Raw genomic sequence first — 27727 nt, forward strand, 5'->3', positions numbered from 1 at the left:
ATTTTTTTTATTTTTTTACACTAACATGCTGGTGTTGCCCCATACTTTTTATTTCCACAAGTGGTAAAAGGAAAAAAAGACCCCCAAAATTTGTAACGCAATTTCTCCTGAGTACAGAAATACCCCAGATGTGGGCGTAAAATGCTCTGCGGGCACACAACAAGGCTCAGGAGTGAGAGTGCACCATGTACATTTGAGGCCTAAATTGGTGATTTGCACAGGGGTGGCTGATTTTACAGCGGTTCTGACAAACGCAAAAAAAAATAATACCCACATGTGACCCCATTTTGGAAACTACACCCCTCACCGAACGTGACAAGGGGTATAGTGAGCCTGAACACCCCACAGGTGTTTGACGAATTTTCATTAAAGTTGGATGGGAAAATGAAAAAAATTATATTTTTTCACCAAAATGCTGGTGTTACCCTAAATTTTTCATTTTCACATCGGGAAATAGGAAAAAAGCCCCCCCAAATTTGTAAACCCATCTCTTCTGAGTAAGAACATACCCCATATGTGAATTTAAAGTGCTCTGCGGGCGAACTACAATGCTCAGAAGAGAAGGAGCGCCATTGGGATTTTGTAGAGAAAATTTGTCCGGCATTGAAGGCCACATGTGTTTACAAAGCCCCCATAGTGCCAGAACAATGGACCCCCGACACATGTGACCCCATTTTGGAAACTACACCCCTCACGTAATGTAATAAGGGGTACATTGAGAATTTACGCCCCACAGATGTCTGACAGATTTTTGGAACAGTGGTCCGTAAAAATGAAAAATAAACTTTTTCATTTGCACAGCCCACTGTTCCAAAGTCCTGTGGGGTGTAAATACTCACTGCACCCCTTATTAAATTCTGTGAGGGGTGTAGTTTCCAAAATAGGGTCACATGTGGGGGGTTCCACTGTTCTGGCACCACGGGGGGCTTTGTAAACGCACATGGCCCCTGACTACCATTCCAAACTAATTCTCTTTCCAAACGCTCCTCCTCTTCTGAGCATTGTAGTTCGCCAGCAGAGCATTTTACGTCCTAACATGGGGTATTTCCATACTCAGAAGAAATGGGGTTACACATTTTGGGGGTCATTTTCTCCTATTACCCCTTGTAAAAATGTAAAATTTTGGGAAAAAACTGCATTTTAGTAAAAAAAAAAAAAATTTTTCATTTACACATCCAAATTTAACGAAAAGTCGTCAAACACCTGTGGGGTGTTAAGGCTCAGCGGACCCCTTGTTACGTTCCTTGAGGGGTGTAGTTTCCAAAATAGTATGCCATGTGGGTATTTTTTGCTGTTCTGGCACCACAGGGGCTTCCTAAATGCGACATGCCCCCAAAAAACCATTTCAGCAAAAGTTGCTTTCAAAAAGCCAAATGTGACTCCTTCTCTTCTGAGCATTGTAGTTTGCCCGCAAAGCATTTTACATCCTAACATGGGGTATTTCCATACTCAGAAGAGATAGGGTTACAAATTTGGGGGGGCATTTTCTCCCATTACCCTTTGTAAAAATGGTAAATTTGGGGGAAAAACTGCACTTTAGTGAAAAAATTTTTTTTTTCATTTACACATCCGACTTTAACGAAAAGTCGTCAAACACCTGTGGGGTGTTAAGGCTCACTGGACCCCTTGATACGTGCCTTGAGGGGTCTAGTTTCCAAAATGGTATGCCATGTTGGGGTTTTCTGCTGTTCTGGCACCATAGGGGCTTCCTAAATGTGACATGCCCCCCAAAAACCATTTCAGCAAAATTCCCTCTCCAAAATCCTATTGTCGCTCCTTCCCTTCTGAGCCCTCTAGTGCACCCGCCGAACACTTGACATACACATATGAGGTATTTCCTTACTCGAGAGAAATTGGGTTACAAATTTTGGGGGGATTTTTCATCTATTACCCCTTGTAAAAATTCAAAAACTGGGTCTACAAGAACATGCGAGTGTAAAAAATGAAGATTTTGAATTTTCTCCTTCACTTTGCTGCTATTCCTGTGAAACACCTAAAGGGTTAACACACTTACTGAATGTCATTTTGAATACTTTGAGGGGTGCAGTTTTTATAATGGGGTCATTTGTGGGGTATTTATAATATGAAGGACCTTCAAATCCACTTCAAAACTGAACTGGTCCCTGAAAAATTCTGATTTTGAAAATTTTGTGAAAAATTGGAAAATTGCTGCTGAACTTTGAAGCCCTCTGATGTCTTCCAAAAGTAAAAACATGTCAATTTTATGATGCAAACATAAAGTAGACATATTGTATATGTGAATCAATGTATAATTTATTTGGAATATCCATTTTCCTTACAAGCAGTGAGCTTCAAAGTAAAAAAAATGTAAAATTTTCAATTTTTTCATCAAATTTTGGAATTTTTCACCAAGAAATGATGCAAGTATCGACAAAACTTTATCACTAACATAAAGTAGAATATGTCACGAAAAAACAATCTCGGAATCAGAATGAAAGGTAAAAGCATTCCAGAGTTATTAATGCTTAAAGTGACAGTGGTCAGATGTTCAAAAAATGGCCGGGTCCTTAAGGTATATTTGGGCTGGGTCCTTAAGGGGTTAAAAAATCTTAATCCTTCCTGTACTTATTAGCTGCTGAATACTACAGCAGAAATTCTTTTCTTTTTGAAACACAGAGCTCTCTGCTGACATCACGAGCACAGTGCTCTCTGCTGACATCTCTGTCCATTTTATGAACTGTCCAGAACAGCATATGTTTTCTATGGGGATTTCCTTTTACCCTGGACAGTTCCTAAAATGGACAGAGAGGTCAGCAGAGAGCTCTGTGTTTCAAACGGAAAATTATTTCCTCTGTAGTATTCAGAAGCTAATAAGTACAGGAAGGATTAAGATTTTTTTTTTATAGAAGTAATTAACAAATCTGTAACTTTCTGGCACCAATTGATTTAAAAAAAAAAAAACGTTTTTCACCGAAGTACCCCTTTAAACTGGTTAAGCAGCGTGAAGGAGCCCTTAGATTCCAAGCTGTATAATACAAGGAGCATTTTCCTTATAACAAATATAAATCTTATTTAGCCAACTGTAAAGGAAAATACTTCTATTAAAAGTAATCATTGTCATTATTTGGAGGGATTAACACATGAATTTGGTGTTCCTCAGATTTATGAGACTTTCTCATAGTATAAATAAGGTATAGAATTAACTGGTCTTTATCTGTCAGCTAGGAAAGATTTACTATGTTATTAAAGACACTTCATATATCTCTGTAATTCTGCCTGTTTCATGGGTGGAAGCTATCATAAAATGCAATTACTTAAATGGACACTGTCAGAATCAAAAACTCTTTATATGTTGTACATCCTGGCAAAATGTTAACCTAATATACTACATATCAATTTTTATAGAAATCACGGCTTCTAAACCCCCACTAGGGGTCTCATACAATCCAAAATATAATCCTGCTGCATCATCTTTGCCCCTGCTGAAGCACATGCTGGGACAAAGACCAGGAAGTGAGGATGAGACTAGCACTCCTCTGTGCTCACTCCTTTCTGAAAACAGAGAGGAGGGGATTACAGAGCAGCTTTCAGAAATTGGATGAAAAAGACCCAGCACAGCACAGCAGACTCAGGGAGAAGGTGAATGAATGGTGAGTGAGGGCAGGCTAAGTGCTTGCCTTGGACATGCCCCTTCCTCAGAGGATGTCAGGATGAGTGAGCAGCAGGACTGAGGGATTTATGAGCCAAATTCAGAAGTTAGACGCATAAAAAAAGAAATGTAAAGCATCTGCATAACCTAGTAACATATGTAAGCATTCTTTTTTTTTCTGTGATATGACAGGTATGCTATAACCTGCGCACGCGCACACACACACACACACACACACCGGTAATTTATTTTTTCTTAAAGTGTACCTGTCGCTTTTAAAAACTTCACATGGCCTAGAGAAATGTTAAAAGTTTTGATTGGTCAGGGTCTGCGTATTTAGACCTTGACCAGTTAGGACAAACGGGGAGAAAAGTGTAACTCTTACATTGTAGGTTTGTCTTGCTTAGTGCGCATTTCTCCCAGCTAGCCTAGACCTTGACTGATCGACATGTCAAACGTTTTTATATTTTTTTATTTTAAAGTGACAGTGCCCATTTAAAGCAATTTATGTAAACCCTCCTAGTAGCCTTGTCATGAATAATATGTTCTCCCCGTCAGCAAACCCTCTAGATTTCTTTATCGGTTCCAAAATTAGATTCTAAGCACTACATGAATGGTATTGAAACAATTGCTGCCTAGTACAGTTCCATATATAATATTAATATGATGCAGACACAAGGAATGGGAGGCAGGGATTTCCTGAGGTCATTGTGCTTGCAGCGATAATAGCCACTTCCACCTGCTGTCTCATGTTATTTTAGGAAGCCCTTGTCTACAAGCATACTGGTATTATTTCTCTGGCCACTACAAACAGGATACACCGGTATACTTCACTCAAATGTTGTATGTCTGCATGGGACTCAGATGTATAGTATCTTGTATACAATATTGCCAATAATTATGAAAAATAGAAACACACAGCTAAACTGCATAATAAACACAATATTAAGGTGTGTGAAAGTGTACATGAGGCTTAAGGTAAGGGTTCAATCAGTCCAGGGTCAAGCATTTCTCCCATTAAAAGATTCTGTTCCCCAGAGATAGCCTTAGTGACCTGCATCAAAACTGTATATGGTGTAAACAGAAACCCATACTGCACATCCACCAATTGTTTATAGAATCAGACAATGACATGATTTCTCTGATCCCCATATATCTTCTAACAATCAGAGTTGCATGTATTCAGTGGTATTCTAAAGTAGTTTTTTGTAGACAGGTTTTCCTGCAGCAGCCGAGTCAGAAGCAGCATGTAGAATAACTATAGCATGATAAACAGAGAAACCAGTGTAAGACGTTTCTATACTGGAAGCCATCCATAAAACTCTGTTATTGCATATTACGTGACAAAGAATGTCATTGTCTTGATTTACAAACCCTAAGCCTGGGCACATTAAAACATAACTTACGTGACGAAACAATGTAATGCAAATATTACTGTAACATACTCCCATGCCTATAGCTAAGAACTTCTGATCCAGCGATTTCAGTAGTCTATGACTCTGTAATGGAAAGTGGTTATTTACTGTTACTGTAAGCTTCCTAGGCTTATCATCTTAAAAGGAGTTGAAAAGTGACAACTGCTTTTCTGAGCTCGAAATATGCTGAGTAGTTGACATTTCCTTTTGTCTAGGGACTAGAAAATCAGCCCTGGTGACCATGCCTATATGCATTACAGCAGATTGCAGGAGAAAGTTAAAGGGTACTCCTGCGAAAAACATCTTATCCCTATCGCAGAGGAGGGACCCGCGATCTCAGGCGCGGCACCCCGGTCATCTGTGTACGGAGCGAACTCTGCTCCGTGCCGGATGACTGGCGACTACAGCCACCACGCCCACTCCATTTATGTCTATGGGAGGAGGCGTGGCGGTTACGTACTAGCCTTCATGCCCCCTCCAATAGACATGAATGGAGGGGGCAAGGCATTACGTCCCGAACACAGAAGCTTTCATGTTCCGAGTGCCGCAGCTGCCAAGCCGGAGATTGCAGGGGTCCCAAGCGCCAAGATACACGTGATCACACATCTTATCCCCTTTACTTTGGATAGGGGATAAGATGTTTTTTGTCGGAGTACCCCTTTAAAGGTGACTATAAGGCTATGTACGCAGTTTTTGAGGCTAACAAAATGTTAGTTTTACAGGTAAAACGTCTGGAACTTTCCAATAGTTTTTCTACCATTTAAACATTTTTTTTGCCTCCAGTCACTACTAAACTATATATAGAGTCAAAATCAATAGATCTGACACAAGTACCTCACAGTATACATCACTATTCCGTTCCTCTGGTTTGTTGGTGTACACCAAACATAGGCTATTTTATTTTAGATGTGGGCAAAACACAATTGGGAAGATTTATCAAACCTGTGCAGAGGAAAACATTACCAGTTATCCACAGCAACAAAAGATTGCTCCTTTTACTTTTCAGAGGCCCTTTTTTTTTTTTTTTTTTTTTTTTTTTTTAAAGAAAGAAGCAATCTGATTTGCTGCTATGGGCAACTGGTCAACTTTTCCTCTCCACAGGTTTTGATAAATCTCCCCCAATAAATCAGAGTGTGTAGTACTGTGACTGGCGTTAAAAGGGTACTCCGCTGTAAACATCTTATCCCCAATCCAAAAGGATAGGGTATAAGAATCTTGATCGCGGGGGTCCCGCCGCTGGGGACCCCTGCGATCTCCGTTGCGGCACCCGTCATTTGGTGAACAGAGCGAACTCTGCTTCATGCCCGATGACTGGTGATGTCGGCCTCCACATCCCCTCCATTCACGTCTATGGGAGGAGGCGTGACGGCTATGCACTAGCCATCACACCCCCTTCCACAGACATAGATGGAGGAGGCGGGGCATCACGAAGCGGAAGCTGCTGGCCTGGAGAACGCGGGGGTCCCCGGCGGCGGGATCCTTGCAAACAAACATCTTATCCCTTATTCTTTGGAAAGGGGATAAGAGGTTTACAGCGGAGTACCCCTTTAAGAGGAGCAGCCTGTAACTACAGGGGTAGGTACAAAGTAGTAACAGTGATCTTTGCTGGTAGCCTTTTTTTTTTTTTTTTTACCCACACTGGATTAGGGTGGGTATACATTGTGTTTTTGTTTCTGTTTTACTGTTAATTTTGCTATATCCAAAAATAATTGTTTATAATAATTTAAAGGGGTACTCCGGTGGATTTATTTATTTATTTATTTAAGTCAACTGGTGCCAGAAAGTTAAACAGATTTGTAAATTACGAATATGAAAAAAAGAGAACAGTAGCCAGCAACTCACCATCCAGGGGTCTTTTATTGCTCGATGCGGTGCATAATCAGACAGACAGCGGGCAGGGTGCAGCGGGTAGGGGTGTCAGGACAGTGCTGTCCCGACACCCCTACCCTCTGCACCCTGCCCGCTGTCTGTCTGATTATGCACCACATCGAGCAATAAAAGACCCCTGGATGGCGAGTTGCTGGCTACTGTTCGCTTTTTTTTCATATTCATTGCATATACACTGCATAGCATCGTGCACAACCGCAACCAGGGGAGGTGCGAGAAGTCTTCTGGCTATTTGTCCAGGGAAGAGTGGGAAGATTACTAGTGGTGGAGTTGCCGATGTGCATCTATCTCATCTGGACTCGAGATTTGTAAATTGCTTCTATTAAAAAATCTTAATCCTTCCAGTACTTATTAGCTGCTAAATACTACAGAGGAAATTATTTTCTTTTTGGAACACAGAGCTCTCTGCTGAATCATGCGCACAGTGCTCTCTGCTGACATCTCTAAACAGTTCTTAAAATGGACGGAGTAGGAGAAAATCCCCATAGCAAATATATGCTGCTCTGGACAGTCCCTAAAATTGACAGAGATGTCAGCAGAGAGCACTGTGGTCGTGATTCAGCACCGTGTTCCAAGAAGAAAAGAATTTCCTCTGTAGTCTTCAACAGCTAATAAGTGGTGGAAGGATTAAGATTTTTTAATAGAAGTAATTTACAAATCTGTTTAACTTTCTGGCACCAGTTCATTAAAAAAAAAAAAAAAACAAACAAACACCACCGTTTTCCACCGGAGTAGTCCTTTAAGTATATGAGAAATGGATTCTGCTGTATGCATCCAGCAGCATCAGTTGTTAACATCCATAAATTAATACTTTTTTCCTTTTAAAGTATATAGATTAAATACAAACAAATATGCAGTGTGAACCCACCCTTAGATGGGTTGGAGAGGTAATGGATTTCTGGCTAATAACTTTTAATGCATTCCATCCTGAGATCTTCATGTGAAAACAAATTATCTTAATTTAATAATCTTATATTTGAGCATTATATATCTGAGAAATCATGCTGACAATTGTTCAGGAGGGAAAAAAAAGCAAAATAAAAATAAAAAATACATTGCAGCTTCAACAAACTCTGCAATGACTATATTTCATAAGACATATTCACTATTAAACAATAGGTAATGTACAGTCTTATTCAAACATTTTAAATGAAACAAGCCTTTGTTGTAGGTAAATAGAATAAATTTAATCTTGCATGTCTGTACCGAACAGCACTCCAAACGTTTTACAGCCTTAACTAAAAAAGATCCATATACAAGATGAATTTGTTACAAATCCCACCATAACACAATACAGATACTTAAAACGTGCTTAAAAAAAATAAATAAAATAAAATAAAAAAAAGGCCAGCTAGTGAGGCTGTATGGCAGAGCTGGCAAACAAAAGTTGCACAGTTTTAACTGAGCCATTGTGCCCCACCTTTGATACTTGTCACCAGAAACTGGCTTCAAAATATGCCAGAAATCTATTCCTGCTCATGTCTGGTGCATGGAAGTGAGAGACATACAGTGGGGGGAAAGTATTTAGTCAGCCACCAATTGTGCAAGTTATCCCAGTTAAAAAAAAATGAGATATGCCTGTAATTTTCATCACAGGTATACCTCAGTAATGAGAGATATAATGAGAAAAAAATCCATAAAATCACATTGTCTGATTTTTTAAGAATTTGCAGATTATGGTGGAAAATAAGTATTTGGTCATCTACAAACAAGCAAGATTTCTTGTTAAAGTGTAACTGTTCGTTTCATTTCACTGTGCCCTTACTGTTAGTGTCTGTCTGCACCTCTGGTGTGTTAGACTCTGGTCTTACACAATGTGGGGAAGTTATTGAATCTAGTTTATGGATCCCTTTTACATTTTCAGAAGTCTATCAACATCAAAGAATACATATCTTGTATCTGGACTACAGTCATTTGAACTATGCTATTACTATTTCATTGGCTGTAAACCAAGGACTACTAAGGACCCACTCACAACACAAAATGTCTGGGTGGAGATTCTGTCTGCAGGGGGGTGGGGGAATTTCTCTGCTTGCAAATCCCGTAGTGTGAATGGGCCCTTATGGTACGTTCACACTACGATTTTCCACAAGAAAATTAAGCGTGGATTCCGGTGGCAGCAACAACTCATATCTTTCAATGGGAATTTGCTGCTCAGTTCACATAGTTGAATTTCCATTAAAGGGGTACTCAGATATGAGACATCTGTAGATAGGGGATAAGTGTCTGATCATGGAGAGTCCCAGCGGCCAGACCTCCTGCCCGGCACCCTGGTAATCCGCATGCACGGAGTGATCTCCGCTCTGTTCAGGATTACTGTCGACTAGGGATCGACCGATATAGTTTTTTTAGGGCCGATACCGATAATCGGTGCAGGTTAGGGCCGATAGCCGATAACTTATACCGATATTCTGGTATAAGTTATCGGCTATTTAACCCCCTGCGACACCGCTGCAGATCATTGATTTAAAGCGGGCGCTTTAAATCAATGATCTGCTGTGGCTTTTGCGAGGCCATAGGCCGCCGCCGCCATTCGCTACTCTCCCCCTACCTGTCCGGGTGGTCCGGGCCATCCATCCATCGTTCCTGTAGTGTCCGTGGGCGTTCCGGGTGGAGGGTGAACCGGTCCGGGCTGTCGTCCTTCTCCGGCGGTCATCTTCTCCACTCCGGGCAGGCTCCGGCCTAGTACACTGCATAGACACCGCTGCGCAGTGACGCCCGTGCGCAGCGACGCACCTGACGTCACGGCGTAGCAACGTCTATGCAGTGTACTAGGCCGGAGCCTGCCCGGAGTGGAGAAGATGACCGCCGGAGAAGAAGGACAGCCCGGACCGGTTCACCCTCCACCCGGAACGCCCCCGGACACTACAGGAAGGAAGGAAGGATGGATGGCCCGGACCACCCCCATTACGGGTAAGTTTAATTTTTTTTATTGACTCGGAGGGTGGGGGAGGGGCCCGACCGGTATAGCGGTATGGGCAAAAATCCATACCGGTATACCGCCTAGCATCACGGTGGGGGGTGTGACGCGGTGCGGTGGGTCGGGGGTGCGGTGTGGCGGTCGCGGTGCGGGGCATTATCGGCTTATCGGCAAGATAATTGCCAATACCGATAATGCCCAAAATCGTGATTATCGGCCGATAATATCGGCCATACCGATAATTGGTCGATCCCTACTGTCGACCACAGCCTGAAGCTGTGTCCAACATGCCCCTCCATATCTCTCTATGGGAGAGTCAGAGATACATGAACATTGAATCTTTGTCTCTCCCATAGACATGAATGGAGGGGACGTGCCAACAACCGTCACTCTGAAGCCTAGCACAGCTAGTGTTAAAATGTCCAGAACACTGAGGGGCAGCAAAAAAGCCATTTCTTTCCAACAGGACAGTCTCCAAAAGCATTCACCTTTTTGTCTGCAGACGCACCAACACCTGCCTATTGCCATTCCTGAGGAAGTTCTGCAGTCTGCCAGAACCATCATTATAAAAGCACTGAAGCAGCAAAACTTTGTAAAAAATAAATAAAAAATAACTAATGTGTCCCTGTGAAAACTTTTGCTCACATCTGTACATAAATGAAATGAATCATTTGCATAAAAATCATTTTTAAATCAGCAGACCTGAAAAGGCACGGCAATAAGAAATACAACATTCCAACAATAGCTAAAGATCCTTTGCCATATTAAGACAAGATGCAGTTACACAGCTCTTTATTTACACAGTCCACAAACAAAGAACATCTGCCCTTGTGTAACCTTTCATGGGACTCATGACTCATTTATGACTTCTATTTTTCTGTAGACTACACTGGAGACCACCATCTGTTTAAAGCCATCAGATATCCCTAGCTTGTAAGCGCTGTGTTTTTGCCAGGAAGTTAAACATGTAGTGTATAGCTCAAACTAGGGATTTCATTGTACAATGGTTTTCCAAGAAATATTTCACATACAAATAGATATGAATGAAGATGACGTGGCAGCACACCACCAGGCTTTATCCCTTAGAGGTGCTGTCTTATCAGAGACATCCCTTTTTAGAATACTTACCTCAGTGCTGACCCTGCACTGCCAACAAATAGTTGATTTTGCCAGGGGAAGGCATGGCCAGCCATGCAGTCATTTACCTGACACAGTAGCTGCAGTGAATAGAGGCTGGCACTCATCAGAACATAGAATTCAAATTACTTTATAAATAAGCCCATACAAGCATGGTAGTTACAGCTGAATTACAACATGGCGCCAGAGAACTGGCCCGTTTTGAGCTGATCTAGCTCCTAACCATAGCTGCACATTTTGATACTTCTCAGAATAAATATGTAGAAGTAGGAGGATGGTGTACATCATTTTAATCACAAACAGTCACGTGATCTCATATGAAGGAGATCAGTAATGCAGAAGATCAGTCCTAAAATTTTAACTTGTGTGGTCTATAGTTTTAAAAGAAACATCCATTAAAGGGGTACTCTGGTGGAAAAAAATTTTTTTTTTTTAAATGAACTGGTGCCAGAAAGTTAAACAGATTTGTACATTATTTCTATTAAAAAATCTTAATCCTTTTAGTACTTTTTAGCAGCTGTATGCTACAGAGGAAATTCTTTCTTTTTGAATTTCTTTTTTGTGTTGTCCACAGTGCTCTCTGCTGACACCTCTGTCCGTGTCAGGAACTGTCCAGAGCAGCATAGGTTTGCTATGGGGATTTTCTCCTGCTCTGAACAGTTCCTGATGTTCCTGGACATCAGGTGTCAGCAGAGAGCACTGTGGACAACACAAAAAATAAAGATTTTCCTCTGTAGCAAACAGCTGCTAAAAAGTACTGAAAGGATTAAGATGTTTTAATAGAAGTAATTTACAAATCTGTTTAACTTTCTGGCACCAGTTCATTTGAAAAAAAAAAAAAAAAAAAAAAAAAAAAATGTTTTCCACCACAGTACCCCTTTAAGCTTTATTTAGAAGTACACATTGCCAGTCTCGATTCAGTTTTGTTTGGCAGCAGTTCCACCAGTTTTTGTTCCATTGCCTATTGAATTAAAATGAAGAGAGGGCACAGTACGGGTAAAGACAACTGTGGGGACATACTATGTCTAGGAAGATTGGCATTACAGCATAATTTGGTGGCTCACATGACAAAAAGGGAATCCCACCCTTTGTCTGTATTGTGATTGGCAGATATTAGGGCATAAATATAAGTGATAATGCAGGAAGGGGGTTAAACTGCCTCTTTGGTCAATTAATAAAGTTTACACTAGTGTTGGTTCACTTAGACATATGAGTTACATACTGGCCATACCGTGCAATTTCAACTGTTTTTAAAGAATGCAAGCATTGGAATAATGTACACTGCTCAAAAAACAAAAAGGGAACACTTAAACACCACAATGTAACTCCAAGTCAATCACACTTCTGTGAAATCACACTGTCCACTCAGGAAGCAACACTGATTGACAATCAATTTCACATGCTGTTGTGCAAATGGAACAGACAACAGGTGGAAATTATAGGCAATTAGCAAAACACCCCCAAAAAAGGAGGGGTTCTGCAGGTGGTGACCACAGACCACTTCTCAGTTCTTATGCTTCCTGGCTGATGTTTTGGTCACTTTGAATGCTGGCAGTGCTTTCACTCTAGGGGGTCGCATGAGACTGAGTCTACAACCCACACAAGTGGCTCTGGTAGTGCAGCTCATCCAGGATGGCACATCAATACGAGCTGCGGCAAGAAGGTTTGCGGTGACTGTCAGCATAGTGTCCAGAGCATCGAGGCGCTACCAGGAGACAGGCCAGTACGTCAGGAGATGTGAAGGAGGCGGTAGGAGGGCAACAACTCAGCAGCAGGGCCGCTACCTCCGCCTTTGTGCAAGGAGGACCACTGCCAGAGCCCTGCAAAATGATCTCCGGCAGGCCTCAAATGTGCATGTGTCCATTTAAATGGTCAGAAACAGACTCCATGAGGGTGGTATAAGGACCAGACATCCAGAGGTAGGGGTTTTGCTTATAGCCCAACACCTTGCAGGACTTTTGGCATTTGCCAGAGAACACCAAGATTGGCAAATTTGCCACTGGCGCCCTGTGCTCTTCACAGTTGAAAGCAGGTTCACACTGAGCACATGTTAGTCTGGAGACCCAATGCAGAACATTTTGCTGCCTGCAACATCCTCCAGCATGACTGGTTTGGCGGTAGCATTTCTTTAGGGGGCCACACAGCCCTCCATGTGCTTGCCAGAGGTAGCCTGACTACCATTAGGTACCAAGATGAGATCCTCAGACCCCTTGTAAGACCATATGCTGGTGCAGTTGGCCCAGGGTTCCTCCTAATGCAAGACAATGCTAGACCTCATGTGGCTGGAGTGTGTCAGCAGTTTGTGCAAGAGGAAGGCATTGATGCTATGGACTGGCCCGCCCCTTCCCCAGACCTGAATCCGATTGAACACATCTGGGACATCATGTCTCGCTCCATCCACCAACACCACGTTGCACCACAGACTGTCCAGGAGTTGGCGGATGCTTTAGTCCAGGTCTGGGAGGGCATCCCTCAGGAAACCATCCGCCACCTCATCAGGAGCAGGTCCAGGCATTGTAGGGAGGTCATACGAGCACGTGGAGGTCACACACTACTGAGCCTCATTTTGACTTGTTTTAAAAGGTCAGTACATCAAAGTTGGATCACCCTGTGATGAGGTTTCCCACTTTGATTTTGAGTGTGATCCATATCCAGACCTCCATGGGTTGATACATTTGACTTCCATTGATAATTTTTGTGTGATTTTGTTGTCAGCACATTCAATTATGTAAAGACGAAAGTATTTTATACGATTAGTCCATTCATTCAGATTTAGGATGTGTTCTCTTATTGTTCCCTTTATTTTTTGAGCAGTTTATATTAATCCAGACAACAAACAGTCCCACATAATGTCATCTGTGCGCTTACAGTTTGCAGACCAATGTCACTACTGCTCTCACTTCCCTAATAGGAAATTTAGTAAAAATACAAAAAGAGAAAAGAAAAAACAGGTTGTCTAAACCTACTTGGCCAATATTTGAACCATCTGCTCAGGTTTCCAGTAGTGAGGACTCTGTGCAGATGCAAGGATTATGATCAGCGGTACGTACGAGGAAAAATGGCAACATGATTTGTATAACGTAGACATCGATTTTGGAACATAACAAGATAAAGGAAGCAGTACTCGTTACTTCCGTTTTTAAAATAATGTATTTCTAGAGTTGACAGGAATGTGCCCCCTGACAGTACTGCTTAAAAATAGTTTTTGGTTTGGGAGACCATGCACTGGATTTGGCTCTGCAGGGAACCACAATGCTCTCTGCCAAATCAGCTGTTTAGGGAAATTAACTTGGAGGGCTGGAGTGAATTCAGGGACCAAAGTGAATACTTAAATGGACTGTAAAATATCTCTTATTCAAAAAAAAGTCGCTTAACTGGACATAAACGAACACAATGTACTGAGAGATTACTGGACACCCTATATCTATGATAAAAAAAAAAAAAATAAAAATTGTATTATGACAATATAAAAAATATGTCCAAAGTTAGTCCATGATGCACTGGATGCAAACAGAATGCACCACCAACCAGAATGTTGTGTACAAGGGCTTCTAAATTAGCAACAGGCATTAAACTTTCATGACCTTGAGCCCTATAACCGAACACTGGTATACTAAAGGGCTTTAGAATTTTAATTCACCATTAGCTGTGTTTTTTATAGCAGCTTTGCTCATCCTAAAAAGCTTTTTGCAGCCAAAACAGTCGCCAACAGTTGGATAGGCGTGGCCAGGGGTTCGCAATGCCCTGGGGCCGCCACACCTATCTCCTCTAAGTAAGCGCTGTACAGGTCTTTAACTCATGCGGCAGTGCCCACGGCAAGTTCACTGAGAAAGCGCTCTCTCCCACTGCCTCCCTACTCAGAGTGCTTGTGCAATTGCTTAGAGGCTGCCCCGGAGCATTGCCATACCCTGGCCATGCCTATCTGACTGTTGGTGACTGCAGAAACGTTTTTTTAGGATGAGCAAAGCTGCTATAAAAGAAACACAGGTAATGGTGAATTACAATTCTAAATCCCTTTAGCACACTGGTGTTAGGTGAAGCAATACTCCAGGCAGAAAATGAGTGAGCACATGTAATAAAGCAGTTCTTCTAGAAGTATAAACCTAAGAATAAGGCACATGATGGAAAAAAAAAAAAAAACACTGTAAAACTGCAGTCCATGGGGACCTTATTACAGGATCAACTTCTGCTTGCCCAAGAGCCTTGTGAGAAAATATAAGGAAACCAAACATCTATATTGGCCCTGATTTACTTAGAGTGTAGTTTTCTTTGAGGGTTTTAATTCCATACAATTTTTTTCCACAGTATTTTTTCCACAGTATTTACTAAGGTTTCCCTACATGTTGGGTTTTTGTGAAAATGTCGGGGACACACCCCTTTTCGTCAGTCACTCCCATTTTTGGGTTCTCTCAGTAAAATGGAGTTAGTCGGGTTCTTTCAATTCTGGCACCGACATAACATATCAGGTTTACAATAGTAAATCAGGGCCATTGGGTTGTACAGTGATCCTCCGACCTACGATGGCCCGACATACAATAATTTCAGCATACGATGGCCTCTCAGAGGCCATCGCATGTTGAAGGCAGCATCAACATACAATGCTTTTGTATGTCGGGGCCATTGAATAAATGGCTATCCGGCAGCGCTGACTGCTTCAGCTGCATTTAATGTGCCCTGTGTGCTCTGGTGAATTTCACTCACCTGTCCCCTTCAGGCTCCGCTACATAGCCATCGCTCTCCATCGTCATAACGTTGCCACACACGCCATCCCGTTATCCAATAGGAGTGGTGTGCACAGCGATCACAGCGATGGGGAGCGACGATCAAGGGCAGCGGTGACGGTCCGGAGCGGCAGGGACACCCCGGGGATATGATCACTGCAATGGGGAGCGACGATCCAGGGCAGCGGTGACGGTCCGGTGCAACGGGGACACGTGAGTATAACATTCTATATTACTATTGCACGGATCCCTCAACACACGATAGATTCAAGTAACGATGGTTCATTTGGAACGAATTACTATTGTATGTTGAGGGATCATTGTATTTACACATTAAAAGAAGTACCCGGACACTCCTTTTAGCCCACAACTTTGTCCTTCTAGTAACAGATTATTTTGGTTTCTGAGGGTCAGTTGTTCAATTTTCCTGCACCTGGGTCTGTATCTTTAACTCGCTATACAGAACCTGAGTACCAAGTTCTGAACTTGCATCTTCATATGGAACCCTTAATCATAGCAAGTACCCCGAGTCTAGGCCAGGGCCCGTACCATGACCCCTCAATATTGTATGAATCCTGACTGTGGAGTTGGGCCTGTATCCTAAACCTTGAATGCTGTTTCCTGAACCCTGGTACCAGGTTCTGGTGAGCTTGGCTCAGCTGTTGCTCCTGTGATCTTGGCTCTGTTGTTCCTGTATTGCAAGTAAACTCTGCATTATATGAGTAAATCTGATAACTATTGTTTGATCTATTATTGGACTACACAACACAGTAAGGCTTAATGACAAATGCCTAGGCCTGAACAAAGTCAATCTTATTTATGTCTTTATTGCTTAAAAATCAAAACATGAAGGTGAGCAGAACATTTTTTCATGGTATAACAGTAGGATTAGTGCTCTGTATAGATATAGATAGATGAATCTTTAAAAAAAGGAGGTCTAACAGTCAAACAGTACTGTGTATTTACACAGTTGAGGTACATATGTCATAACCTATATCCTTAAGAGTCTTGTTAAGCTACCTCTTGACACTTAGTACACATTATGGCACTACAACAAAATACTCTTAAGTAGTCAGACAACCCTGTAAATGTCATCTGCTTTCTCAACACTTCTGGGAATTCTTATCAAAGTCTGACCCTCTGCAGGAGTTAATCCTCTTCTTGCCTCCCAGGTATGAAACAACCTTCAGGCTTTCTCAATGGCCCTTTATTATGTCATTCAGACAAGATGATTACCAAGCCAATGTCACATTCTAATTTGTCACCTATTGTATACAATGACAGGCAACATGATCGCTACAGTGTGCAAATAATTCATAAAGGAAAATAATTTTTATTGACACCAAGTTGTCTTTATGTAAGACAAGGTAAGTAATAGAGCTTTTGTTTACAATTTATTTTCATATTTTCTTAATACACTGCAGTCCTCCACACTATGACCATTTTGGGGTCAGTAATACATTACATGATGAATACAGACTACCATGCATTACATCACAATATTTACTAAAATGAATCTTAGTCTCTCATCACAGACTATGCATAGAAATACTCAAAAAGCTAGACATAAAACATGCTCAAAAAGGCTTCTGGAAATAGATTTCAGTGCTTTTTTCTCTAGGTTTCACTTACTAATTCTAGCTGTCAATGCTGTTAGTTCTGATGCTCTAAAAGACTGTTAATTGGATGGTCACCACCGCTCAGCTCACACCATACAGAGAGCAGTGGCCACCTTGGAAGTCTATGAACATCAATGCAGTCTATGAATTGTAAAGGTCTGGTCACAACATGGTTAATCATGGCAGCTGTTTCTAGAAGAAGCCACAGAAAAAAAGTGTAATATTTCTATGAGTTATGCAGTATACTGGATTTTCACGAACTGTTCACGCCCCCTGGTAAAAGTTAGCACACTACTATTTTACTCAGGGACAAGTTAATCCTGTACAAGTAACAGTACACCACTGACGCTGTACAAGTTATTTTACAGATCTGTTGTATAGTGAGTTATAACACTTCTGATGTAAGCTGCAGATTCTTGGGGATGTGAAAAGATTCTCAACTCACTGCAACATGGGTTCAGCAAAGTACATACAAAGGAATCTACATCATGCGTGGTCATGTTCTGTATCACACTGGAACGTAAAATATAGTGTGTATGTCAGGAACAGGACAAGTCCGCACTAAAGAAATCGAGCACAATGGCATTACCAAACTTATTCACAAAGTGCTCCAAAAATAGCACTTACAGAATGCTACGATTAATACAGACTGAAGCAGAAATAAGAGAAAAACAACGTAGTCCACATAGAATTAAAGAAGAGTTTAGCGTCACTGATGTTCTTCATGCCACCTCTATAAGCCACTTCCTGTCATACATATAGTGTGTAAAATCATACAAGATTTCAAACAAGTTGTGCTACCCCAAAATGTTACTTCACATGTCCCCTCCATGTATCTCTATGGGGAAGCCGGAGATACAGCACTCGTCTACCTTCAGCTTTCCCATAGAGATAAATGGAGTGGGAGTGTCAGGCACTGCTTTCTGCTGTAATCGACAATAATCCGTGCACAAAGCAGAGGTTGCGTCGTTTATGAGGGTGCTGGGCAGGAGATTGTAGGGGTCCCAGCAGTCAGACCTCCCTGCCATCCAACACTTATCCCCCATCATGTGAATAGGGGATAAGAACTAATGTACCCAAGTTCCCCTTTAAAAGCAATATCGCCCATTTGAAAGTTCCACTTGGTACAACTGAACCAGCCTTAGGATACATGCACACAGGCAGGTTAACAGCGAGTTTTTCTCTGCAAGTTTGAGCCGTGGTGGAAAATCCTCAGAAATCAATATGGATAGGGGATAAATATGTAAGTACCAGAGTTCTCCTTTGACTGTCTTAGAGCTGGATGCTAAGAGAATCACAACAGCATAGATTCAGCAGAGAGTTCTCATTAACTGCAAGTAATAGAAAGTGAAGTTAAGGAAAATTGTTTAGACGCATGTAAGATGCATCTTCTTCAAGGCTTGCACATACAGATCCTACAGTAGATCCACTTTTCAGGGTGAATAAACTTACACTCACATGTACTGTGGTTACAATGTGTTTTTGCACAACATTTATTAAATGGTTCAGGGCATATGATTAAAAAATATATATATTTTAAGACTTTTTAACCCATAAACTGTGCAGTGTTCTAAAATGCTGTCCACAGCCAGTTTTATAAGGGTGCATGCACACCATATTTTTGCTATACAGTTCCCATATCCAATTTCAAGTTAAAAACCATACGGAACCGTATAGCAAACTGTATGCATTGACTTAACATTGTAAACCGTATGTCAAATGCATCATCCGGTTTAGTCCGTTTTGCGTCTTACACGGTATTGTCCGTTTTTTTTTTTTTAACCCGTACCCAAAACCGTATTCTTGGAGGTAGGGCAGCTTCACTCCTAGCCCTCTGATACACCTGTGTCTCGGACCCGCCGGCACTGCCACGGCTTCAAGGCAATTAGAACACAGAAAAACGAATGTCCAGCACTGTGTGCAGATTAATTTCTTTGGCTCTTTATTTAGGATCAACAGGATACAAGCGACACGGTACAAACTGATCCGTTTCACGCAGTAATGCGCTTAGTCATAGAATAGTCTACTATGTTTTTTGGTCCGGGTGAAAACATTTTTTTTTTTCAACATGGGAGTCAATGGGAACTGTACAGAACCATATGTGCGTACAGTTCTATCTGGTTTTCACCATATGGTTTTTGACTTTGCACAGTTTTTTTTTCTTGGAATTTCAATCAAACAAGTGATACTTTATTCAAAATGGAATGAAGGAGTTAAAAATGTTTTTTTTCTTAAAAAACGGATGCAACCAGACATAATTTTTCAAACCGTATACGTTTTTCATCAAAAACCTGATACGGGAACTGTATTGCAATAACGTGGTATGCATGCACCCTAAGGCAGGTTTGGTGTAGGTTTGTGGTGTACTTGATGGCTTTGCAACAAACTTGCGACTTCTTTAGAAATGTCACACTTCATAAATCAGTTACCACTGCAAAGTGAAAATCCAAGTGGGTACCAAAGTCATTTTAGTCAAAATCACCTTAGCAAAAAGGTGCACAAATTTTGTTTAAAGGACATCTGCAGTGTTACAAACACTTATCCCTATCCTCAAGGGGGATAAGTGTTTGATCGTGGGGGGTCCGATCGCTGGGGACCCCGGTGATCTCCTGTACGGGGCCACGGCTGTCCCGTGCAGGGGGCACGCCAGCTGCAGCATGACGTTGTGGCCGGCACGCCTCCTCCATACATCTCTATGGGAGAGGCGGGGAGGCAGCATTCGTGCTTCCCCCATAGAACTGTATGGGGACGGGGCGTCACAGTCGACCTCTAGGTCGACGCTACGCGCCTTAGCGCTCACCATGAGCGCTCATGGCGGGCTTCTGACATGTCTGTTTTAGTAAATACTTGCATTCCTAATCTTGCATTCCTAATAAAAAAAAGTTGTTTTGTAACTTTTTAGAGATTTGCATTGTGTTGTCCATACACACTATGCTCAGCTGATCCACAAACTGTTGAGTTTGGTCATCATTTACCTTATGTGTATAGGAAACTTGAAAATGTTAAGGAGACACCATATATGTTTAAAACAGACAATTAAGACATAAAATGCTTCTGTCTATACTATAGAGGTCATGCCTGGTGTGGTGTTGACCTTGCTATAACATAACTGGGTGGGCTAGCTACTCACACAAACCATGTATGGAACTGCTGAGAAAAGCACAGGACATCACTGCAAAAACATTAGTCCTGATTTACAAGGAAATGGGACAATGCAAATAATGAATGTCATGAGGTTTCCTTCATGCAATTCTCTAGTCAGCTATAATCCACTTCCTTGCTTTCTTATTATCTTTCCCATATCATGAACAACAAGAGAACATGGCTGTTATATTAGCTATAGTTAGCTATAGCTATTAGCTAGAAACAATAAATGCAAATTTACTAAGAAATGGTGAAGTTTTACAAAGAGAAATACAGAATTGACAGTCTTTGACCTGTAATTCCTCATTCATCCAAATTATAATGCTCTACCCATGTCTGCTATAACAGATTGTAAATAGTAATACAAAATAAGCGCTGGCAATGTGGTTATAAAAAGAAGTTTAAAAGGCCAAACACTGCAAGAAAAAATACAAAAAACAAAAACTATATACGGTAGAATATCTGCTGTAGGTTCAAGAGGACAGTGCAGATCTTCTATCTTTAGTGTTCCTTGAATGTAAAGCATGTATCAAACAGCCAAATCTCAATCTTCCAAGCATGCATGTGCTCACAATAGAGGAGGGAGGGGGCCAAAAAGTCTTTGCCAAAAACCACTAGTGGACACTAATCTTCTTCCAGCTGAAATTCAACTTTCTGATCCTCTCTTCTCTCCACCAACATATGGAAACCTTCATAAACCAGCATGGGGAGCTGCTTTTTTAAAAAGGGTTGTCCAGGCATTCTCCCCTGCTAATTCTGACATTACCGATGCAACTACAAGCTAGGCAGTACAGTTCCTGAGGCAACTGTCCGAAGCGTACAATAGAGAGCATCATGGATATGTCCTATTTTAATGAATGGGACCTGATAAAGATGGGCGTATGATCGTTTCCTTGGCAACTTTCCTGCCTCCTGTGCAACTGCATCTCTCCATACCTGTGACACAGTATGCCTAGACATCCCCTTTAAGAGCAGTTTCCACTCTGCTGGACCAAACTTGTTCATGCATTCTATAGTCTGACAGTCACTAAAGACTTTATTTGCATGTTTATTTTTTTTTTTTTCCCCCCCAGGGTAGTATTAAACTCTTATGTTCTGTAGTGCATTAATTCCTACACTAAGCAAAATCTACAAAAACCATACAGATGTAAAGCATGCACACATGGCTTGGATTATAAATTCTGTCTAGGCAGCACTCCCGGAGGAATGAGCATTCACAACCCCTGTACTGGTGCTCTGGAGATAAACATTACAGACAGTGCCACATACACTTCCTGCAACAGCTCATTTCCTGCCCATAGTAGACCTGCAAACTCCAGGTTATGTGCGAAGGGGAAATGGTCTGTTAACACATGTAGACATAAGAAAAAAATATCAATCTAAATGACCTAAACAATAAATCATTTACTGTTTACTACTAGACACTGATCAGCTGTCACATTAAAAGGGGAATTCCAGCCCCTAATAATGAATCCCAAATTCCCAGGACAGGGGTTAAATGTCTAATCAAAGGGGATCTGACCTCTGAGACTTCCTGCTATCTCAGGAATGGGCCCCAAATCTTCCCACTCCAGGGAGCGATGGGTTAGCAGGTGTGCCATGCATTGTCAACAGGAGCACCAGAGAATTTTTTTTTGTACCTCTAGCGCTACTAGACAACGCTAGAAGTGCGTACAGACCCACCACTCCATGCAGCAAGGAAACTCAGAGTCCCCTTCTGGAGATTAAGGGGGTCCCATAGGTCAGACCCCCTGCAATCAGACACTTATCCAGTATCATGTGAATAGGAAATATGTTTTTAAGAACTGGATTACCCTCTTAAAGGGGTACTCCGGCCCTAGACATCTTATCCCCTATCCAAAGGATAGGAAATAAAATGTCTGACCACGGGGTCCCGCCACTGGGGACCCCTGCAATCTCCCTGCTGCACCCACTTGTCATCAGCCTCACGTAGCGAAGATCGCAGACTTGCATCGAGGGGGCAGGGCGTGACATCACAAGGGGGAGGAGCCATGACCTCATGATACTCCCGCCCCTGTATCGCGAGTCATCAGACATGGCGTTATCTTCGCTCCGTGAGGCTGATGACACGGGGTACAGCAGGGAAATCGCGGGGGTCCCCAGCGGCGGGACCCCCATGATCAGACATCTTCTATGGATAGGGGATAAGGTGTCTAGGGCCGGAGTACCCCTTTAAAACCACCTGCCAAATATGGTAAAGTTTCCCTCTCACTGCAAAACAGCTGTTATCTCTTAAGATTCGACTCAAGACCTCAAGGTGCCCTGGGCTCCATGGAGCAGGCCACTATTGTACAATTTTTTTAGTGTGGCAAGACATATTATCCTTTTGAATAAAACCACTGCCTTTAGGAAATATTGTTACCATAAAGGAGTTTAATTGGTATGCAACAAAGTTTATGTATGCTCTACATGTTAAAGTAACATACATGCCAAGACCTAAGGTATTGCAGAAGAACATTGCCCAGGGCATCATGCTGCCTCCACCAGCTTGCTTTCTTCCCATATTGTATCCTCATGCCATCTACTTCCCAGGTAAAATAAAAAACAATGTTCCCTGCTGTCCACATGATGTGACTAGGCCACCTTCCTTCATTGCTCCATGGTGTTTCTATGATATTTCTGTGCAGGTTTCAGGCACTTTCAGCAGTGTATAAGGCTAGGTTCACACTGTGGAATTTCTGGGTAGAATTTCTGCCGGAGATCGAGCTGACGGCAGTAGGACCAAGCAGACTACATTTCCGTCTCCATAGATGGCAATGCATTTCTGAGCAGATCTCCCAAAAGATCCACCCAGAAATGCATTGCAGTCTATGGGGGCAGCAATGCAGTCTGCTCGGTCCTAGCACCGCCAGCTTGATCTCCGGCAGAAATTCTGCCCAGAAATTCTGTAGTGTGAACCTAGCCTAAGGATCAGTCTGGGCACTGTGACTAGACTGCAGCTACACAGCCCCATACAAAGTAAGCTGCAATACACTGTGTGCTCTGACACCTTTATCATGCAAATCTATTCAAGACCTACAGTGAAGTGTCAATAAGAAGGCTTGTGACATGGGACACACTTCACTGTCTTGTTTTATCCAAAGCTTTGTTCTCGGGAATATTGGTACAGTATCTGTGGGATCGGACCAGACAGGCAAGTCTTCACTCCCCATGTGTATCAAGGAGCCTGGGGTGCCCATTGAACTATTTTACCAGTTATCTTTCCGGTACATCTCAAGTGGAATTGGAAAAACTGGTTCAGTGATTGTCCTTCCTTGGACCTAAACTACCACAAAATGGGAATATCCAATAACAGCTGCTGTTTTGGAAAAGCTCTGACAAAATCTTCAACCCCTTAAAATTTGGCCTAAGTCTCTTTTTACTGCTTCCAATTTATCTACTTCAAGAACTGATAGTTCAATCAGTAAAAAATATATTTCACCTCCTATATCTGCTGTTTTCACCACATAATGCATGTTATTTACTTAACCTGTCAGTGATTTTAATATTATTGCTGATGGGCGGATATACATGTACAGTACTTCCAAATTGCTTCACACATACACATTATATATATATATATATATATATATATATATATATATATATATATATATATATATATATATATATATATATATATATACAGCTTCAGAAGCTCTACAAAAGCTGTTACATTCTAGCAGCTGATAAAACGCTGTACAAGAAATAACCTCTACAAAGAAAAAAGGGTTTACAATTTATATCAATATTTACACAAGTTTAGAAAATATTTACATTAATTAAAAAAATTTAAATAAATCACAGCGTTGCTTGATAGAACCCCAGAGAGCAGAACACGTGCAGATGGTTATTGTGTGCTTACGATGATCATTTCGTAAAAGCATCTTACTTATCCTCAGCAGATCTGTTTGTACCTGTCAGTAGCAACAGTGTAGCTAAAGAAATAAAGCATTAGTAAACATCTTGGCAGCGTGCAAGGTGTATTTAGGTCTCATTCTATTAGGAAGTTGTCAAGAGCTCCCCCTGTGGGCCTCACACATGTATAACATTATTCAGAGCTAACCCCAGGCATCTCAAGGCAGAGTCTACACCAGTCATCTACAACCTGCGGACCTCCAGATGTTGCAAAACTACAACACCCAGCATGCCCGGACAGCCAACAGCTGTCCGGGCATGCTGGGTGTTGTAGTTTTGCAACATCTGGAGGTCCGCAGGTTGAAGACCACTGGTCTACACCCTCTGACTCCACAGTTATTGAGCATTACATTATGTGACGGAACTAAAACTGTCCAAAAAGATTTGTAGGAGCAAGGAGGTCCTCATGCAGAGCCCCTAGAAACTGGTTTGGTGAACACACACATGAATGATCAGTTAGTTAAAGTGGAACTCAGGTGGAAACAAGTAGATAACAACCTGTCCAGATTAGGATCATATCCTCATAGAAAACCTCTCCTGCTCTGGACAGTTCCTGACACAGACAGAGGTGTCAGTAGAGAGCACTTGTGGTCAGACTGGAAAGAACTTCACACATTTCTCTGTAGTATATCTGTAGTATGCAGCAGCTGATAAGTACTGGAAGGGTTAAGATTTCAAAATAGAAGTGATTGACAAATCTGTTTAACTTTCTTGCAACAGTTGATTTGAAATTTTTATTTTATTTTATTTTTTTACACCTGAGTTCCCCTTTAAATGTCCAAGTGTGATGTCAATAGCAATCTAAAGGGAGAGGTGGGGGCATAGGCAGGACTGCAGAAATGACCAGGTAAGCGTAAAAGGGTATTCCGGCTTTATACATCTTATCCCCTATCCAAAGGATAAGATGTATGATCACAGGGGTCCCAACGTCATGCCCCCTCCCACAGATATGAATGGAGGGGGCGTGGCATCACTAGGGGGCGTAACCGTGACATCACGTCCCTGTCTCCGAGGCAGCCCCTGGCACAGAATGCCGGGGGCAGCACCGAGATCGCAGGGGTCCCCATCGATCATACATCTTATCTCCTATCCAAAGGATAAGGGTAAGATGTATAAAGCCGGAATACCCCTTTAACTTGCCTTCTAAAGCTCACAGATCAGGACTCAGATTCTCCACACAGCAGAGGCCTAGAGGTTGGACCCCCATAAATGACACATTAAAGGCAGAGGTCGAATCCTTGATAAGGGTACATACACACTAACCAAAATGTGCTTTTCGATGCAGACACGCCCTGATTTCCAGATAACCCTGCTCCTATTCACTTCAATGGGAACAGGGGAAATGCTCAATATAGAAGTAACATGACACTTCTTTTCAACGTGGTTCAGTGCTGAAGTTCCTATTTCACGCAAATGCGTTTTGTGCTCATCCCAAGGGTTGATGTGTTGCGAGCAAAATCTGCAGCATTGACTTCAATGGGGTCTGCTGCAGATTTTTTCCTTCGGCTCAAACTCGCAGCGGAGAACACCCCAAGGATGCGTTCACACGGGCGGATTTATTTGCGGGTTTCCCGCTGCATATTTGAAAGGAGGAGGGCTCTTCTCGGCTGTCCGCAAAAGAATTTCCATGGCGGATAATCCGCCGCAGTCCTTACTGACTTCAATGGGGCTTGTGGTGGATTTTCCGTAGCGTAAATTCCGGCGCGGAAAACTCGCTGCAGACAGCCGAGAAGAGCCCGTCCCCTTTCAAATACGCAGTGGGAAACCGGCAAATAAATCCGCCCGTGTGAACGTACCCTAAGGCTAGTTTATACGTGCTAAGTGGAAGTTTTGAAACGGCAATATTGCTTTTAACATGTTGTTCCTGTGAAAATCACTGGCAATTTGTGGTCATGCTGCGGAGTACACCAGCGCTGCATATAAACCAGTCTTACAATTAAAGTGCCCCTACTCTGCTGCCCAATATTCTAATTTATAGGACTCACAGAACTTTTGGGTGTTATATGGTTGCCTCAGCGAACCTCCATCAATACTGAATGAAGAAACAGGCATGCCTGACTGCCACTCTATCCATTCTCACTGGGGCTTCCATACATGGCCCAGCGCTCCATTCTGCATGTTCACAAGTATCCTAGAACAGTGTTTTCCAAACAGGGTATCTCCAGCTGTTGCAAAACTACCACTCCCAGAATGCCCGGACAGCCAAAGGCTGTCCGGGCATACTGGGAGTTGTAGTTTTGAAACAGCTGGAGACACCCTGTTTGGAAAACACTTCTCTAAAGAAGGAATGAAGCTCTGGCTGAGCATGCACTTGCACTGATATTTGGCTGCCATTATGGTGATCCGTCGGGGTCCCAGCGGTCAGACCCCCTGAAGTAAACTAGTTATACCAAAAAAAAAATAGAATAGCTTTTATTCCTGGGATAACAGATTTTCATTAATACTATGCCCAACATACCACCAGCTGTTGCACAATTACAACTCCCAGCATGTCTGGGTAGCCCAAGGCTGTCCGGGCATGCTGGGAGTTGTAGTTTTACAACAGCTGGAGGCACACTGGTGGAGAAACACTGTCACAGGGGTTAAAGTATAAATTCAGCTCTGCTCCATCACAGACTTGTAAAGTGTCTAGTGAAGGACATGTAAAGCCACAGGTGAAGAGCCTCTGTATAAAGCATAAGCCTGGCTTCTCCTGTCACAGAATAGAATGCGGTGATATAGGCAGACCATGGAGCCATACAGTTCAATAGCTTAGAATCCTCGAAAAAGTTAGAAATGCCTCCCTTCCCAGCCCTGGTTAGTCACTACACCTTGTCCATTCATAAACAGCAGGCAGGTTGGAGCAGCGGAGTGGGCACCGGGCAGGCAGGGGCACTCACCTGTAATCCTGAGAGGAGGATAAGCCGCAGAGAAGCCACTCCGAGAGCCGTGCGTGTAACTGCTGAGAGGAAATGACTAAGAGCCCGGGACTGGCCTCATTCCTGAGGAACGGTGTGAGGTGCAGAGTTGTGTCCTAAGCAGCTCTGCCTCCGCCCCTCCCCTCAGCTCTCCGAACATTACTAATGATACAGCGAGGGGAAGGCACAACCGGGCAGGACGCTCCACACACTGTCATTGGCTGAGAGGACGTTCACACTGCCCCGACCGACTTCAGTGTGCAGCATCTGTCAGGGGGGACATATATATTTATATACACACAGTAGTCTTCATGTCAGGGGGGTGTATATATGCACAGTAGTGTTCATGTCAGGGGGTGTATATATGCACAGTAGTGTTCGTGTCAGGGGGTGTATATATGCACAGTAGTGTTCATGTCAGGGGGATGTATATATGCACAGTAGTGTTCATGTCAGGGG

At 42.4% G+C, this 27727-nt stretch overlaps 1 protein-coding gene across 1 annotated transcript in view; it reads right to left on the minus strand.

Moving 5' to 3' along the window:
* The window catches only part of FHL3 (four and a half LIM domains 3), a 62527-nt gene extending 35118 nt beyond the window's left edge, over positions 1–27409 (minus strand). Inside the window, exon 1 of the mRNA XM_056557119.1 lies at positions 27251–27409. The gene's annotated coding sequence lies outside the window, so the exon portion shown is untranslated. The remainder of the gene's footprint in view (positions 1–27250) is intronic.
* Between the last annotated feature and the right edge of the window lie 318 nt (positions 27410–27727).

This window comes from Hyla sarda, chromosome 2 (genome assembly GCF_029499605.1).
Source record: "Hyla sarda isolate aHylSar1 chromosome 2, aHylSar1.hap1, whole genome shotgun sequence".
Taxonomy (NCBI): Eukaryota; Metazoa; Chordata; class Amphibia; order Anura; family Hylidae; genus Hyla; species Hyla sarda.